At 39.3% G+C, this 15,704-nt stretch overlaps 2 long non-coding RNA genes and 1 pseudogene across 2 annotated transcripts; 2 read left to right on the forward strand and 1 right to left on the reverse strand.

Moving 5' to 3' along the window:
• Positions 1 to 1,041: 1,041 nt before the first annotated feature.
• LOC140833112 (nuclear transcription factor Y subunit C-4-like) lies at positions 1,042 to 3,492 on the reverse strand (annotated as a pseudogene).
• On the forward strand, positions 2,542 to 3,239 carry LOC140833113 (uncharacterized). Its single transcript, XR_012118294.1, has 2 exons — positions 2,542 to 2,883; positions 2,938 to 3,239. It is a non-coding gene; the product is annotated as an uncharacterized lncRNA (long non-coding RNA).
• Positions 3,493 to 13,415: 9,923 nt separating the features above from the next.
• On the forward strand, positions 13,416 to 13,769 carry LOC140831797 (uncharacterized). Its single transcript, XR_012117946.1, has 2 exons — positions 13,416 to 13,496; positions 13,599 to 13,769. It is a non-coding gene; the product is annotated as an uncharacterized lncRNA (long non-coding RNA).
• The last annotated feature ends 1,935 nt before the right edge of the window (positions 13,770 to 15,704 follow it).

The raw sequence follows: 15,704 nt of genomic DNA on the forward strand, positions 1-15,704 counted from the left end.
GATTTAGGTATATTATTGCCTCCGCGGATATGAAGATTCTCGACAACCAAATTGACGGGGCGAGAATTCTCGCTATTACCCATGAGGCCAGAATCTTCATTTACGATATTACCGATCCTAATATCCTGGACTGCATAAGAATTTTCGTGATTAGGCACCTCGATTCCAGATTCTTGAAGAACTACAGATTCTTGAATACCCGGAAGAGAAGTTTCCGCATTTCCACCTGGGTGTAGAATTTCGATTTCATTTGATGAGTTTTCAGATTCAGGAAGCATGTCCTGAAAGAGTTTCTTGCTGGTTGAGGCGATCGTTTCTTTTTCCATCATAAGAGCGGAGGGGAAATTTTTTTTGAAAAGAGGTTAACTGCCTTTTCTTTATACGCAGCCCCATTTTTTGGAATCATTTTTCGAGCGAGTTTTTTAAATTTTATTTAATTTTTTTCCTCTGCAACGTTAACATTTTTTTTAATATCATTATCATTATTATTATTATTATTATTATTATTATAGTCCAATTTTGGTACCGATTATTATTATTATTATTATTATTATTATTATTATGTATAGTGTTGTGTGTTCACAAGTTGCTACTCAATATCTGAATATGAAAAGAGTATTAATTACCTTTAGCTAGACTGATAGCTGGTGGATGATTTGAGTTATCTAGTTTTCTTGAAATTATAATTCATTTAAAAAAATAACTGAAATTATAATTTATCGAAATTAGAATTTAAAAAATTTTTGTTGCCAGTTTTCATGTTGTATATTTGATTAACATATGTAAAAAAAAAAAAATGATTTTGCAAATACTATCATATTTCAAGTCTCGACTCGCAGAGAGAACGTTAAATCCAAAAATTATGCCAATCTCAATTTCAAAGGAATTCGTTTCATTTGAACTTTAAAATAGAAGAATGAGTGGTATCAACTTCACTTTCACTCAATCTTACTCCTTGCGGTTGTTACTTATATGCACATGTTGGCAACGTCAGGACTAAAGAAGGAAAGGAATAGGTACTTGGAATAAAATTATCATGATCTTGCAAAGATTATTATTATTATCGAAATGATGAGATTAATCATTACAACATTCAAAGCTAACAACTGCAACTTTTTTACATTACAACATCGTCTCTGGACCAAGATTACACACGCAAGAATATGGTTTACAATACAAGCACCGGCCATTATTGTTTGTGAGAATGTGGCTAGCCGAAGACCTAACTACATAAAACAGCGACGAGCATTCTTATTGTACTTGTAATTGCTGCAGCAATATCATTTTTCTGAAGCGTCCTCCTTTTGTTCTCTTCAGTGTGGTTCCATGCACGCAGTGTCAACTCAAGGATGAACATCTCACAGGCTCGTGCAAAGATAACAGGTGCTTCAGCTGAGATCATTCTAACATCTTCATCAGCTTTCATTATCTTCTTGATTCTATCCAGCGGCAGGCTATGGTTCTTAAAGTCGGTTACCTGATCAATGTCTTCATATTGGCTAGCCCAAAAATTTTGGAGTTGCTGCTGCTAATGATGTATGTGCTGGTAGGCAAGATGATGATCTGCCATCTGAGCTGGATAGCAGAAAGACCACCAGCTTGGGACGATTGAATCGATCCAACCGGTGCTGGAGAAGAGGTTCCAGCCATTTGGTTGGCCGGATATGACATCATGCAATATGGCATCTGAGCAGAGCTACCCACCACCCCAATACCTGGCGACTGTCCATTTCCTTTCTGCTCCATTACAAATTATAATCTTCGGAAATCCTTTACTCTTCAAAATCCCTAAAATCACCAGTAACACATGATAAGCACGACACTCTAAATTTTTAAAAATTTAAGAATTGAATTTCTGATTGATGGCCTTTATAATCAAGGTTCAGCATCACTATACCTTCAGCAACACAGGACACGAGTGTCTCCATTATTGAATAATCAAGATTAGCCACAGAATAATTTTATAATGCTATCAAGAGACAAAGCATGAAAAGTGCTTGAAACAAAGACAATGCCCCTGAAACACAGAAATACGATAAAAACTAACATGAACCCTCAACATGATAAAACATTATAAAGCTGAAAGACATGGATAAACAGTGTACTTCCGTGCTGCATAACTTTTAAAACAAACGACTAAAACGAAAAGTTTGCTTGTGATGGAATCCAAATGTAGTGCCAAATCTTAATAGGAAAATGGAAAATAAACATTTCTTTAAGGAATAAGATATTTTCATTTATAGAATCTGTGGTTATGTTTATCTTATCTCATATATATTGGCAAATTCAAATGGGTAAAATAAGGTAGAATTTTAAACATATATGCTCACCCCTCAAGAAAATATACACATATCTACAACCAAGGAAAAGATGAAGAATAAAACAGTGTTATGATTTGCAAACCTGTGGAACATGCTTGCTTTTCTGGAAATCTAGAATGTAAAGAACAAGAGACCTCAACATTTCTAAATCTCAGTTTGCATCCCATGCTTCACAACAAATTACGTATTATAGAACTTAAAATCAAAGAAAAACTTACCACAAAGTTCAAAAGCCCGGGCCAATGATGCTTCCGTAAATTCTCCATCCAAAGACAGATTGCTTCAGAGCTTCAAAATGGAAGTAATGGATGGGGATAGAACTAAAGGTTACCCATTTTATCCTTAATTTTTGAAACAAACTAACATACGAGTCATTTCATAATGCAGGCATGTCACTAAGAATACTTCAACCGTGTCTCGCATGCAACCACGGTAGTTAATGCACCAGCTCATTTACGAGAAAATGTTTATTCGAAGTATAAACTACACGTTTCTCGTATAAAGCACTCGAAACTGATCTCTTCGTCATCAAGGACCACGAAAACAAATTTATTTTCTACAAGTAGGACAATTATTTGGAATAAGCTATAAAAAAGCACAAAAATTGAAACTATAGTCAACCAAATTATTTGGAATAAGCTATAAAAAAGCACAAAAATTGAAACTATAGTCAACCAAGTGCAAGAATAAAAAGGAGGAACTCTATCCCCAGGAACTCTTTCCCCCAGGTGTAAAGAACTAGGACTCCTTACTATCTTGCAGCAAATTAAAACTCATCTCCATGCTCCATTTCTCTTCTCGCATATAAATAATCATACCAAAAATTCAATTCACTGTATTTTGCAAGCATGTATAGGTACGTACTATCATAGAAAAATAACTTACAATGGGTAAACAAAAAAAACAAACAGAATCAAAGTAGATAAAAATCGAAAAAAAAAACCCACAAATACAAATACAGAAACAACCATAGTTGAGCAAAAAATAAAAATCAAATCTGGACCTTTTCCAGCAATAAAAATATCTGAACAAGACATAAAACAATAACTTTCTGATAAAAAAACAAACTGTAGTTAATCCAAAGTCGAGCAAAAAGTTAGGGCTTTTACCAATCAGTTGAAGCTGGAATTAGTGATTGAATTGGGGCCTCTGGAATTAATAATACCCAATTTGAATCCAGTTGCATTTATTATTTTTTGTTTTAATTAAAGGTCAAAGTTTGGTTTGTCAAACTAGATGCTTCGTGAATTACCCAAAATAACCCTACTCGTATGCATTTTTAAATCAAATTCAAAATATATTATGTACATGTAGTGACCCGTTCCAGAATCACCTACTAATCAAAAACTAAGCATGCAATTAACCTAATCAATTATAATCAGAGATAACAGCGGAAATATGGCCAACAACAATAGTTATACAACCCAATCGAAATCGAAGTCTAGACTAACTCAAAATGAAATATCCAGTACAACCATATCGAATCAAATGGAAAACACTGAAAACTAAACCAACCAGCTACTCAACGTCCTCCTCCTGCTCCTCCTGAGCCATCCAACCTGAGGCCTGCCCCGTGGGAATGGGGTGTCCAAGAATAAACAAAACCGAGGACGTGAGCGATAAGAACGCCCAGTACAAAAGTATGAGTATACAAACCTATATGAAATGCACATGCTATGATATGATACCAGGGTAGTCAAGAAACAGGAATCATAAAGGATCTCAAAATGCTCAGTCTAGAGGCGCCAAGTGGATAGTGCCGCGCGGTCCAACCTCTGGGTCACTGCATCCACTACAAGACAGACGTGGACCTAAAATGTCCCGGACCACCGAAGCCCTCCCGACCCGTCGGCCACTGTGTACTCTCGGTGTCCATGCGTCCACAAGACAGGGCTGAGCGGCCCCAAGATATAGCTTATCTCGAAAGAGATACAGCTCAACAGTAAAGGCTATCTCGAAGGAGATACGGCTCAACATGAAATGCAACGTGCAGTAATAAACGTGACATAATAGCATGCATCATATGACATATATCAATGCACCACATAATCATGCAACACATATAAGAATGTATACTCAACCAGGATATCTCGGATAGTACTTTCGTACCTCTATCACAGCAAGCCTAGCCTTACGCAACACCGCTAATCAAGTCTAGCACAAGCCTACGCATCAAAAGCATACTCAATCAACAATACTACCATGCTAGACTAGCAAAACCAGCACTCCCTAGTACTACCAAAGGTTTAGGGTTTACCTTCGTCCGTCGACAGCCCTTTGATGTCGATTGCCTTGAAACTCAGGCGCTGCTACGCTACTACTCCTGGCAGCTCTTGGCTATCGCTCGACCAACAACTAACCCTAGAAACCTTCCAAATCCTCTCAACTATGAGGCAAAACTCAAGAAATTAGCAAGTCAAAATGAGGAAATCCGAGCACTATTTATAGGCCATGTTCGGATCCTCCGAACAACACTTCGGAACGTCCGAACGCTACGTGTCCATTGGCTCTTGACAGCTCATGATCGGATCCTCCGATCATACACTTCGGACCGTCCGAACATGCATGGAAAATGACGTGTCGATCAACACTTGACACCTATGATCGGATTCACCGAACTACACTTCGGATCGTCCGAACTCTTCGGTGCTTCCGAACCCTCTTCGGTCCGTCCGATCATGACCATAGCCAAAATTACACCTTAAACCTTCTTAATCACCATTACTCCGTTAATTACCCAATTTAGAATTCGGGCTACTACATTCTCCCCCCCTCAAAAGATTTCGTCCTCGAAATCAGGCTTAGAGAATGAACAAAATGAAATAACAACATCATTAATACATCTCAATTGTTGTTGAATACAACTGATACTATGATTACAACTGAAAACACAAACTTATACAAAGCACAACTCAAAAGAGCTCTGGATGCTCCGAACGCATACGACTCTCTAACTCCCAAGTGGCTTCTTCAGTGCCTCGACGCTGCCACTGCACTAAGACAAGAGGAATGATCTTATTCCGCAACACCTTATCTTTGCGATCTAGAATCTGAACTGGTCGCTCCACGTAAGACAAATCCGTATCAAGTTGAACTTCAGATGGATGTAAGATGTGCGACTCATCTGCTACATAACGTCTCAACAAGGATACGTGGAACACATCATGAATACTTGATAGGTACGGCGGCAACGCAAGTCTGTAAGCTAAATCTCCCACACATTCCAGTATCTCGAATGGACCAATAAATCTCGGAGACAGCTTACCCTTGAGACCAAATCTCAAAATCCTGCGAAAAGGCGAAACTCGGAGAAACACCTTCTCACCTGGCTGAAAATGAAGAGGTCGACGCTTTGTGTTCGCATAACTAGCCTGTCGATCCTGAGCAGTCTTAATCCGCTTCTTGATTACTGCAACCTTATCTATAGCCTGCTGGACTAACTCCGGTCCCTCTACCTGTCGTTCCCCGACTTCATCCCAGAATAATGGAGTACGACAACGTCGCCCGTACAACGCCTCAAATGGTGCCATACCAATACTACGATGATAGCTGTTGTTGTACGCGAACTCAATCAAAGGCAAATGATCCTGCCAAGCGGGTCCGAAATCCATAACACAGGCTCGCAACATATCCTCAAGCGTACGGATAGTCCTCTCTGATTGACCGTCAGTCTCCGGATGATAAGCAGTACTCAGACTCAGTGTAGTACCCAAAGCTGACTGGAAACTACCCCAAAACCGTGAGGTAAAACGAGGATCTCTGTCACTAACAATACTGACAGGCACTCCATGCAAACGTACAATCTCCTGAATGTACAATCGAGCCATACGATCGAAAGTGAAATCACGATTATACGGCAGAAAATGAGCAGACTTGGTGAGTCGATCCACCACTACCCAGATAGCATCGCTGTTCCTCGAAGATAATGGCAAGTGAGTAATGAAATCCATCGTAATATGCTCCCACTTCCATTCTGGAATAGGTAAGTTCAACAACAATCCTCCCGGTCGACGGTGCTCTGCCTTAACCTGTTGGCAAACTAGACACTTGGAGACAAACTGATACACGCTGCGCTTCATCCCTTTCCACCAAAACCGCATCCTCAAGTCTCTATACATCTTGTTGCTTCCTGGATGAACACTTAACTTGCTTCGATGCGCCTGAGACAATATCTCGTCCCTCAAAGTGTCATCTTCTGGTACTACAACCCGATTAGATAAGCACAGAAGACCATTGGACTGATAATGGAAATTACTATCACCACCAACTAACCGAGCTAATCTCTGAGTCTTGAGATCAGACATCTGAGCTTCTCGAATCCGAGTGAACAAATTGGGCTCAGATAAAATGGTAGCAACACGAATGCTCTCCATACCTTTCCGATGCTTGAAGTTAAACCCCAACGAGCAACTATCCTGGATGGCACTAGTCATAGCACAAGTCTGAAGTGCAGAGGCTCTCACCTTGCGACTAAGCGCATCAGCTGTGAGATTCGCAGAACCTGGATGGTACTTGATCTCGCAATCATAATCCTTCAGCAAATCCATCCAACGACGTTGCCTCATGTTCAACTCAGCCTGAGTGAACAGATATTTCAGACTCTTATGATCAGTAAAGATTTCAAACTGAACACCGTACAAATAATGACGCCAAATCTTCAGCGCAAACACAATAGCTGCCAATTCCAGATCATGAGTGGGATACTTCTCCTCGTGAGATTTCAGCTGTCTGGAAGCATAAGCAATCACATGACCGTTTTGCGTCAATACACACCCTAAGCCTTGAGTGGAGGCATCGGTGTAAACACTGAAACCATCAGATCCTGACGGTAACGCCAAAACAGGTGCGGAAGTCAGAAGTCGACGAAGCTCTCTGAAACTATCTTCGCACTCGGATGACCACTCAAATGGAACATCCCTCCGAGTAAGTTGCGTCAATGGTCTGGCTATCTGAGAGAAATTCACGATGAAGCGACGATAATACCCTGCCAGACCTAGAAAACTACGGATCTCAGCCACCGTCGTCGGACGTGACCAATTCAGCACTGCTTCAATCTTGCTGGGATCCACAGAAACTCCTTCCTTGGAAATCACATGACCAAGGAATACCACACGATCAATCCAGAACTCGCACTTACTCAGCTTAGCATACAATTGCTTCTCGCGAAGAATCTGCAACACAATCCTCAAGTGTTGGGCATGCTCTTCCACACTGTGGGAATAGATCAAGATATCGTCAATGAAAACCACCACAAACTGATCCAGAAAATCTTGGAAGACTCGGTTCATCAGATCCATGAACACCGCTGGCGCATTCGTCAATCCGAATGGCATAACTAGAAACTCGTAATGCCCATAACGAGTACGAAATGCAGTCTTGGAAATATCATCATCTCTGACTCTCATCTGATGATAACCCGATCGCAAGTCGATCTTGGAGTAAACAGAAGTACCCTGAAGCTGATCGAACAAGTCATCAATACGGGGTAAAGGGTACTTGTTTTTGATCGTCACCCGATTCAGCTGGCGATAATCAATGCACAACCGCATCGATCCATCCTTCTTCTTGACAAACAAGACTGGAGCTCCCCAAGGCGAAACACTCGGGCGAATATAACCCTTATCAAGAAGATCCTGCAATTGCTGCTTCAGCTCTCTCATCTCTGACGGAGCAAGACGATAGGGGGCACGAGAAATAGGTGCAGTCCCTGGCATTAAATCTATGCCAAATTCCACCTCTCTAACCGGAGGAAAACCAGGAATCTCATCTGGGAAAACATCAGGAAATTCACAAACCACTGGAATATCCTCTAGACCAACACTACCTGTGGATGAATCAATCGCATAGATGAGGTAGCCTTCCCCGCCCGACTCTAAAGCACGACAGGCTTTCAGAGCAGATACCACTGGCATCGGAGGTCGCGCTCCCTCACCATAGAAAAACCAACTAGAGCTTTCAGTCGTACGAAACTGAACAAGCTTCTGGTAACAATCCACAGTAGCTCGGTAGGTAGTCAATAAGTCTATACCCAAGATACAATCAAAATCTTCCATCTCTAGGATCATAAGATTCGCAGTCAACTCGTTACCCTCAAAATCTAAAGGACAACCCATCACTAGACGCTTTGCTAACACCGAATGACCCATCGGAGTAGAAACAGAAAGAATGACGTCTAGAGAAACATAGGGTAACCTATGACGCTTAACAAATCGTGCAGAAATGAAGGAATGAGAGGCTCCTGTATCAATAAGAACAAAAGCAGGAATACCGCATAAATGAAAAGTACCTGCTATGACTCTCTCCGTCTCATCTGCAGCCTGATCCTGGTTCAGCGCAAAAACCTGACCTTGGGCACGAGGTCGAAGATTCGAACTACCCACTGCCTGACCCTGCCTCCTCTGCTGAACAGTCGTCTGAGATCCAGAACCGGATCCTGCTCCACCTCGCAACTGAGGACAATTCTTCTTAATATGCCCCATCTCTCCGCACTGATAACAAGCTCCTGCGGCTACTCGGCATTGCTCCGATGGATGGTTCTTCCCACAATGCGCACAAGACTCCTTCTTCTTACCAAAACGGAAAACACCACTAGATCGAGATCCAGATCCAGAAGAAGATGAACCAGATTTCTTGAATGACTGAGATCGAGGCCTCAAAGTACTCGGAGGTCTAGAAGAAGACAGAATAGCCCTACCACGCTGGAGACTGATCTCTGCCTGGCGACACCGGTTCACTAACCCATCATAAGAAGTAGGATTATCACAGACAGTGACTCGATCAAAGATCTCCTGATTAAGGCCCTGGAGGAAATGATCATACTTGGCCTCAGAACTGCCACTGATATGAGGAGCGAAGGGTAACAACTCAAAGAATTTCTGCTGATACTCATCAACAGACATACTCCCCTGCTTAAGGTTCAGGAGCTCAATCGTCTTGGCCTGGCGAAGGGCTGGAGGAAAGTACAGCTGCATGAACGCTGCACGGAAATCGACCCAAGTCGCTCTACCCTGCAACTGAACTATCGGCGCAGAAGTCGATCGCCACCACCTGCGAGCACGGCCCTCGAGAAGAAAACTAAGGGTCTCCATCTTCTGCTCATCGGTGCACTGGAATGCGCGGAAACAACTCTCCATGCGCTCTAACCAATCCTCCGCATCATCGGGAGTCTCACCGCCAACTAAAGGCTTAGGCCCCATCTGCATGAAACGATGCATATCGAAACGCCTAGGACCATCCCGACGATGACGATGCTCACGATGACGTCTATGATCGTCCTGGTCACCCCATCGACCTACACTCCCCTGACTACTCCCGTCATCAAAATGGTCAGCCATCGCTACAAGATAGAATAGGGAAAATGGTAAAATGGTCAACGGAAATCCCAAAACAGAATCTATATCCCAAAATCGTACGCATGCTCTGATACCATAAATGTAGTGACCCGTTCCAGAATCACCTACTAATCAAAAACTAAGCATGCAATTAACCTAATCAATTATAATCAGAGATAACAGCGGAAATATGGCCAACAACAATAGTTATACAACCCAATCGAAATCGAAGTCTAGACTAACTCAAAATGAAATATCCAGTACAACCATATCGAATCAAATGGAAAACACTGAAAACTAAACCAACCAGCTACTCAACGTCCTCCTCCTGCTCCTCCTGAGCCATCCAACCTGAGGCCTGCCCCGTGGGAATGGGGTGTCCAAGAATAAACAAAACCGAGGACGTGAGCGATAAGAACGCCCAGTACAAAAGTATGAGTTTACAAACCTATATGAAATGCACATGCTATGATATGATACCAGGGTAGTCAAGAAACAGGAATCATAAAGGATCTCAAAATGCTCAGTCTAGAGGCGCCAAGTGGATAGTGCCGCGCGGTCCAACCTCTGGGTCACTGCATCCACTACAAGACAGACGTGGACCTAAAATGTCCCGGACCACCGAAGCCCTCCCGACCCGTCGGCCACTGTGTACTCTCGGTGTCCATGCGTCCACAAGACAGGGCTGAGCGGCCCCAAGATATAGCTTATCTCGAAAGAGATACAGCTCAACAGTAAAGGCTATCTCGAAGGAGATACGGCTCAACATGAAATGCAACGTGCAGTAATAAACGTGACATAATAGCATGCATCATATGACATATATCAATGCACCACATAATCATGCAACACATATAAGAATGTATACTCAACCAGGATATCTCGGATAGTACTTTCGTACCTCTATCACAGCAAGCCTAGCCTTACGCAACACCGCTAATCAAGTCTAGCACAAGCCTACGCATCAAAAGCATACTCAATCAACAATACTACCATGCTAGACTAGCAAAACCAGCACTCCCTAGTACTACCAAAGGTTTAGGGTTTACCTTCGTCCGTCGACAGCCCTTTGATGTCGATTGCCTTGAAACTCAGGCGCTGCTACGCTACTACTCCTGGCAGCTCTTGGCTATCGCTCGACCAACAACTAACCCTAGAAACCTTCCAAATCCTCTCAACTATGAGGCAAAACTCAAGAAATTAGCAAGTCAAAATGAGGAAATCCGAGCACTATTTATAGGCCATGTTCGGATCCTCCGAACAACACTTCGGAACGTCCGAACGCTACGTGTCCATTGGCTCTTGACAGCTCATGATCGGATCCTCCGATCATACACTTCGGACCGTCCGAACATGCATGGAAAATGACGTGTCGATCAACACTTGACACCTATGATCGGATTCACCGAACTACACTTCGGATCGTCCGAACTCTTCGGTGCTTCCGAACCCTCTTCGGTCCGTCCGATCATGACCATAGCCAAAATTACACCTTAAACCTTCTTAATCACCATTACTCCGTTAATTACCCAATTTAGAATTCGGGCTACTACAGTACCAATATATTATTATGTGTTTAAACTTAAATCAAACCACATATCTCATCTATGTGATGAATTATATTTAAATATATTACATCTTGTACAATTTTTTTATGCAAAAACCTGTGTGAGACGGTCTCACGGATCGTATTTTGTGATAGGGATCTCATATTTGAGTCATCCATGAAAAATTATACTTTTTATGCTCAGAGTATTATTTTTTATTGTCAATATCAGTAGGGTTGACTCGTCTCACATATTACTCATTTTTTTATCCCATTAGAGAGCAATAAAGATATCACTAAAACACTATATTAGTTTTAATTTATCTCAAGCTCATGGATGAGATGACGAAGATCTAATCAAATTGAAAGATAAAGATAACATAATTAATTTTAATTGTTAACTCATTTTGATACAATTATGTCACGTCTCGGGGTCAATTCCGTGCTTGCATGATTACACAATGAACTCTTATAGAAAGTAATTCGTATCCGTATTTTCTTTACGAAAATGGCCAGCACAACTTACTTTATGAGTCCATTGAAATCGCTAGAAACTATTTAAAAGATTCATTTTTAATCAACGTGAGACGAGAATAATACATTTAGTAGGAAAAATCGAATTCATTATTATTAATCAAACTTTCACATAGTTCACAAACTCGAACACTTATTAAAAACTTTATCAAGACTATTTTAGCTTGCCTCCGCAAATATCAAAGCACCTTTTGCAAAAAGTAGCATCCGAAGTTATGGTAGGCAAGCTTAAAGGCCCTAACATATCTTTATCAATTTTTTTTCAAAATTATTAAGTTGTATGTCTTTCGATCTTGAAATTTCATTTCCAGGGGACTATATCATGACCACAATACATCATTATGTTGTGAAAATAATAGTAATACAATGCAAAAAATTAAAACTTTTAACGAAATTAATTATTTATTATATTTTAAAAGAAACTTACAATTACTAAAAGGTATGATAACACATCACCTAAGCCTTGCCCATGATCTCCAAACACATGTATGTATGTATATGTATATGTAATGTTGTTATTTTAAAGCAGTATATTTGGTCTCACAGCATAATAATAGGGTATTTTTTAGAAATGATACAAAATTTCATTAGAATATAAAAATAAAAAATGGTGTGTATTTTTTAACAGCAGCAAAATCATACAGCTAACTAGTAATTCGTAAAACAGTCGTCTTTTAGGAGTCCATTGAACTCTTTTTATTTTTCCTTTTTTTATTTTTTATTTTTTGGAGTGATTTTTTAAGTACCATTTAGTCCTTGAATTTGTTAAACATAACAATATGGGTGCCTAAATTTCAATTGTACAACGCTCCGCAATTGGGGTTGGCGGGATTGCTATAACAATGAATAAACACCCAAATCGCACTATTTTAACTTTCTCGGGGGCCTAAAAATGAAATTTTGTATGAAGGGTGATGCTCTTGAACCACGGCTTTTTTTTTAAAATTTTTTATGAGGGGTGATGTCTTGAACTCAGTTTCTATTTTTATTTAATTTTTTTGTGAGCGGCTGGGGTAAAACCTATGCTCTTTTTTTCTTTTTTTAATTTCTTATAAGGGGATAAGTTCTAAAACTTGACTTCTAATTTTTATTTTTTTTAGAGGACGGTGTTTTCAACCTCGACAACTTTTTTTTCTAAAAAAAATATTTTATTAGAAGCAAAGGTCATGAACCTCGGCTCCTCTCTTTTTTTAAAAAAATTATTTATAAGGTCGAGGTCTTGAGCTTGACTTCTCTTTTGGTTTATTTTTTATGAGGGGCTGAGGTCTTGAACCTCGACTTCTCTCTCATTTTTTATGAAGGCTAGTGTCTTAAACTCGGCTCCACTTTTTTAAAAAAATTCTTCATAAGGGGCCAAGGTCTTGAACTCGATTTCTTTTTTTGTTTAATTTTTTATGAGGGGACATGATGTTAAACCTCGTCTCCTGTTTTTTTTTTTTCAATTTATTTATAAGGAGTCGGATTCTTGAACTCTACTTTTCTTTTTATTTAATATTTTTATGAAGGGCTGGTCTTAAACCTTGACTCCCCTTTTAAAAAAAATATATATTTTTAAGGGGTCGGGGTTTTGAACTCGATTTATCTTTTTATTTAATTTTTTTAAGTAATTGAGGTCTTAAACCTCTTTTTTATAATTTTTTTTTTATAAAAGGTTGGATTATCATGTGACGCCTAGGTTCAAGAGGGCGAGTTGTAATCGTCGATGCCAAGAGGTGGCAATAAACGGCTTCTAACATTCTAGGTGAAAGAAACAAAGTTGTTCTGGTACCTCACTTGAGCCCTTTCTATTTCATGTGCATCCCCTTGCAGAGTGATTCAGCTTCTCTACAAATCACTATTACTGATTTCCAATCCAACACTTTTCAGGCCATCAAGTCCCGCCTTCAGCTCGATGACATGATCAGATTTCGTCTTCTTCGATATCATTTCAGTTGTTTATATTAAATTTATGTTCCATTTGTTATAGATTTTTAAATGGGTCTATGAATTTTTTCCTTTGAAAAAATAATGATAAAATGTTACCATTTCAGTTGTTTATATCCAATTTATGTTCCATTTGCCTGGTGAAATAGCCAGCCAATTGGTAAAGATTTTGATTATGATTTTTTTGATGGAAAGATGTAAATGAATCTTTTCTGACTTCATACAGAGAGATGCGTTTGGAATGGGTGGTTCTTTGTCAGAATTTGTAGTTTATGTCACATCTTCCATGAAATCAGAAGATGTAAAGCTTGTCATGGAGGGCTAATCTGAATCAGGCGGTAATTTGCCAGCTTCTTCTTTTCAACAGTGCTTCTGACATCGCGAATTCAACTTAAGAAATTAAATTTAATAGCCAAATCCTTTTAATGTGTACCCATAACATATCACATCGTGTTTGAACGTCAAAATAATATGAAAGTAGCATGATGAGTTAAAAGGCTCACTTATAAGTTATAACAATAGTAATGTTTCATTCATTGAATTATTCACCTCATGATATAATATTAGTTTGTCTTGCAGGGAATTTATCAATATTCCTTCATGCAATCAACTCTTGCACTGTTCAAATTTTGTTTAGTAGGTTTATTGTATGGTTTGATAGGAAAGGATACCTCCATGAAGTTGGGGCGAACCAAAATTCTAGTGGGATTCGATTGAGTTCGGTTGTTAGTAAAAATTCAGCCCATCACGTTATTTGCTTACCAGATGATTTATATTGGGTTCAAATTCTTTATTAGTCAAGTTGATTGGTGAATTTTAGTTATATTCCTTCAATGTCTGTAGGTTATTGCTAGTCGCAACTCGTTATCAATCCGTATAATCTCAAGAGCGCAAACTGAAAAAGATGATTTTGGTTGGAAAAAAAAAGGTTTTAGATCACTTATATAAACACACATTCATAGACTCACACAGACATGTTGGTGTATGATGTGCTGTTCTTGAGCAGGTGATTAGGAGGCATGATATTGTTAATTGATGTTATCAAAGATTATATGGATTTTTTAGAAAGACACTGGCATGGTGTTCCTGATAGCAATAAGTTCTGACTGATTCCTATGACACTTCATGATTCTATAGTGAATATATTTATTTAGTGATATTCAACAGTCCTCATTGAAGAGAAGTGAGGCTAATTAATTCTAAGAGTTGGAAGGGAGCAATCTTTAATGGACACTTTCATTAGTACATGTTTTTGCATCTCTTTGGTCTTAAAATGCGTTAATTCTTTGAGAAATATTTGTTCCTAAGATCCATAGTTCCCAAGAGAAATTAGAACACATGGCAAATAAATGACTTTTGAGAGGCAGGAATAGTTGATTTTTGTGAGTTGACATTTATGACTGATGCTACATTGATCATTAAAATGTCTACTGTGGAATGCATTAAAGTTGATTGCATTAATAAAACTCACACACCAATTATATCTCCATGCAAGCGTATTTTTTTTTGGTTGTATTATTTTTTGGATTCTGAAATTCAAATGTTCTATATTAAGAGTTTTGTGAAAGTGGGATTAGATATATGTTTGTATCATACTGAAGGCCACAAGGCTTGTGCCTAGAGTTAAGATTGTCAAGGCTTTGCCTTTCTGTCACGACTCAAGGTAAAGCATTGTCCTTTAATGAAGTTCGTGCCTCAATCGTAAAGCATAAATCTTGGTGCACTTTAAAGGCTCAAGTCCCTTCTATGCACACAATTCTATGTGGAAATAGTAAATCAGCAATTGAAGCAAGGAAATGAACATATATTTTCACTTACATACTTATGAATTTTGTTTTACTATTCTTTAATAATTTGTAAAGTACATAATGCATTTTGTGTGATCAAATTCTCTTCAAATATTTAGATTCCAGCCTACTGTTGTTTAGGGATCTTCACTTAAATAAGGTGTGTGTCTCACCTTGTGCCTAGGCTCTACGTTTAAGCTCTAGTGCACCTTGTGTTTCTAATTACTATGATTTATATTTAGAGTTGCAAGCCATTTATGCA

Source organism: Primulina eburnea, chromosome 5, assembly GCF_022965805.1.
Source record: "Primulina eburnea isolate SZY01 chromosome 5, ASM2296580v1, whole genome shotgun sequence".
NCBI lineage: Eukaryota > Viridiplantae > Streptophyta > Magnoliopsida > Lamiales > Gesneriaceae > Primulina > Primulina eburnea.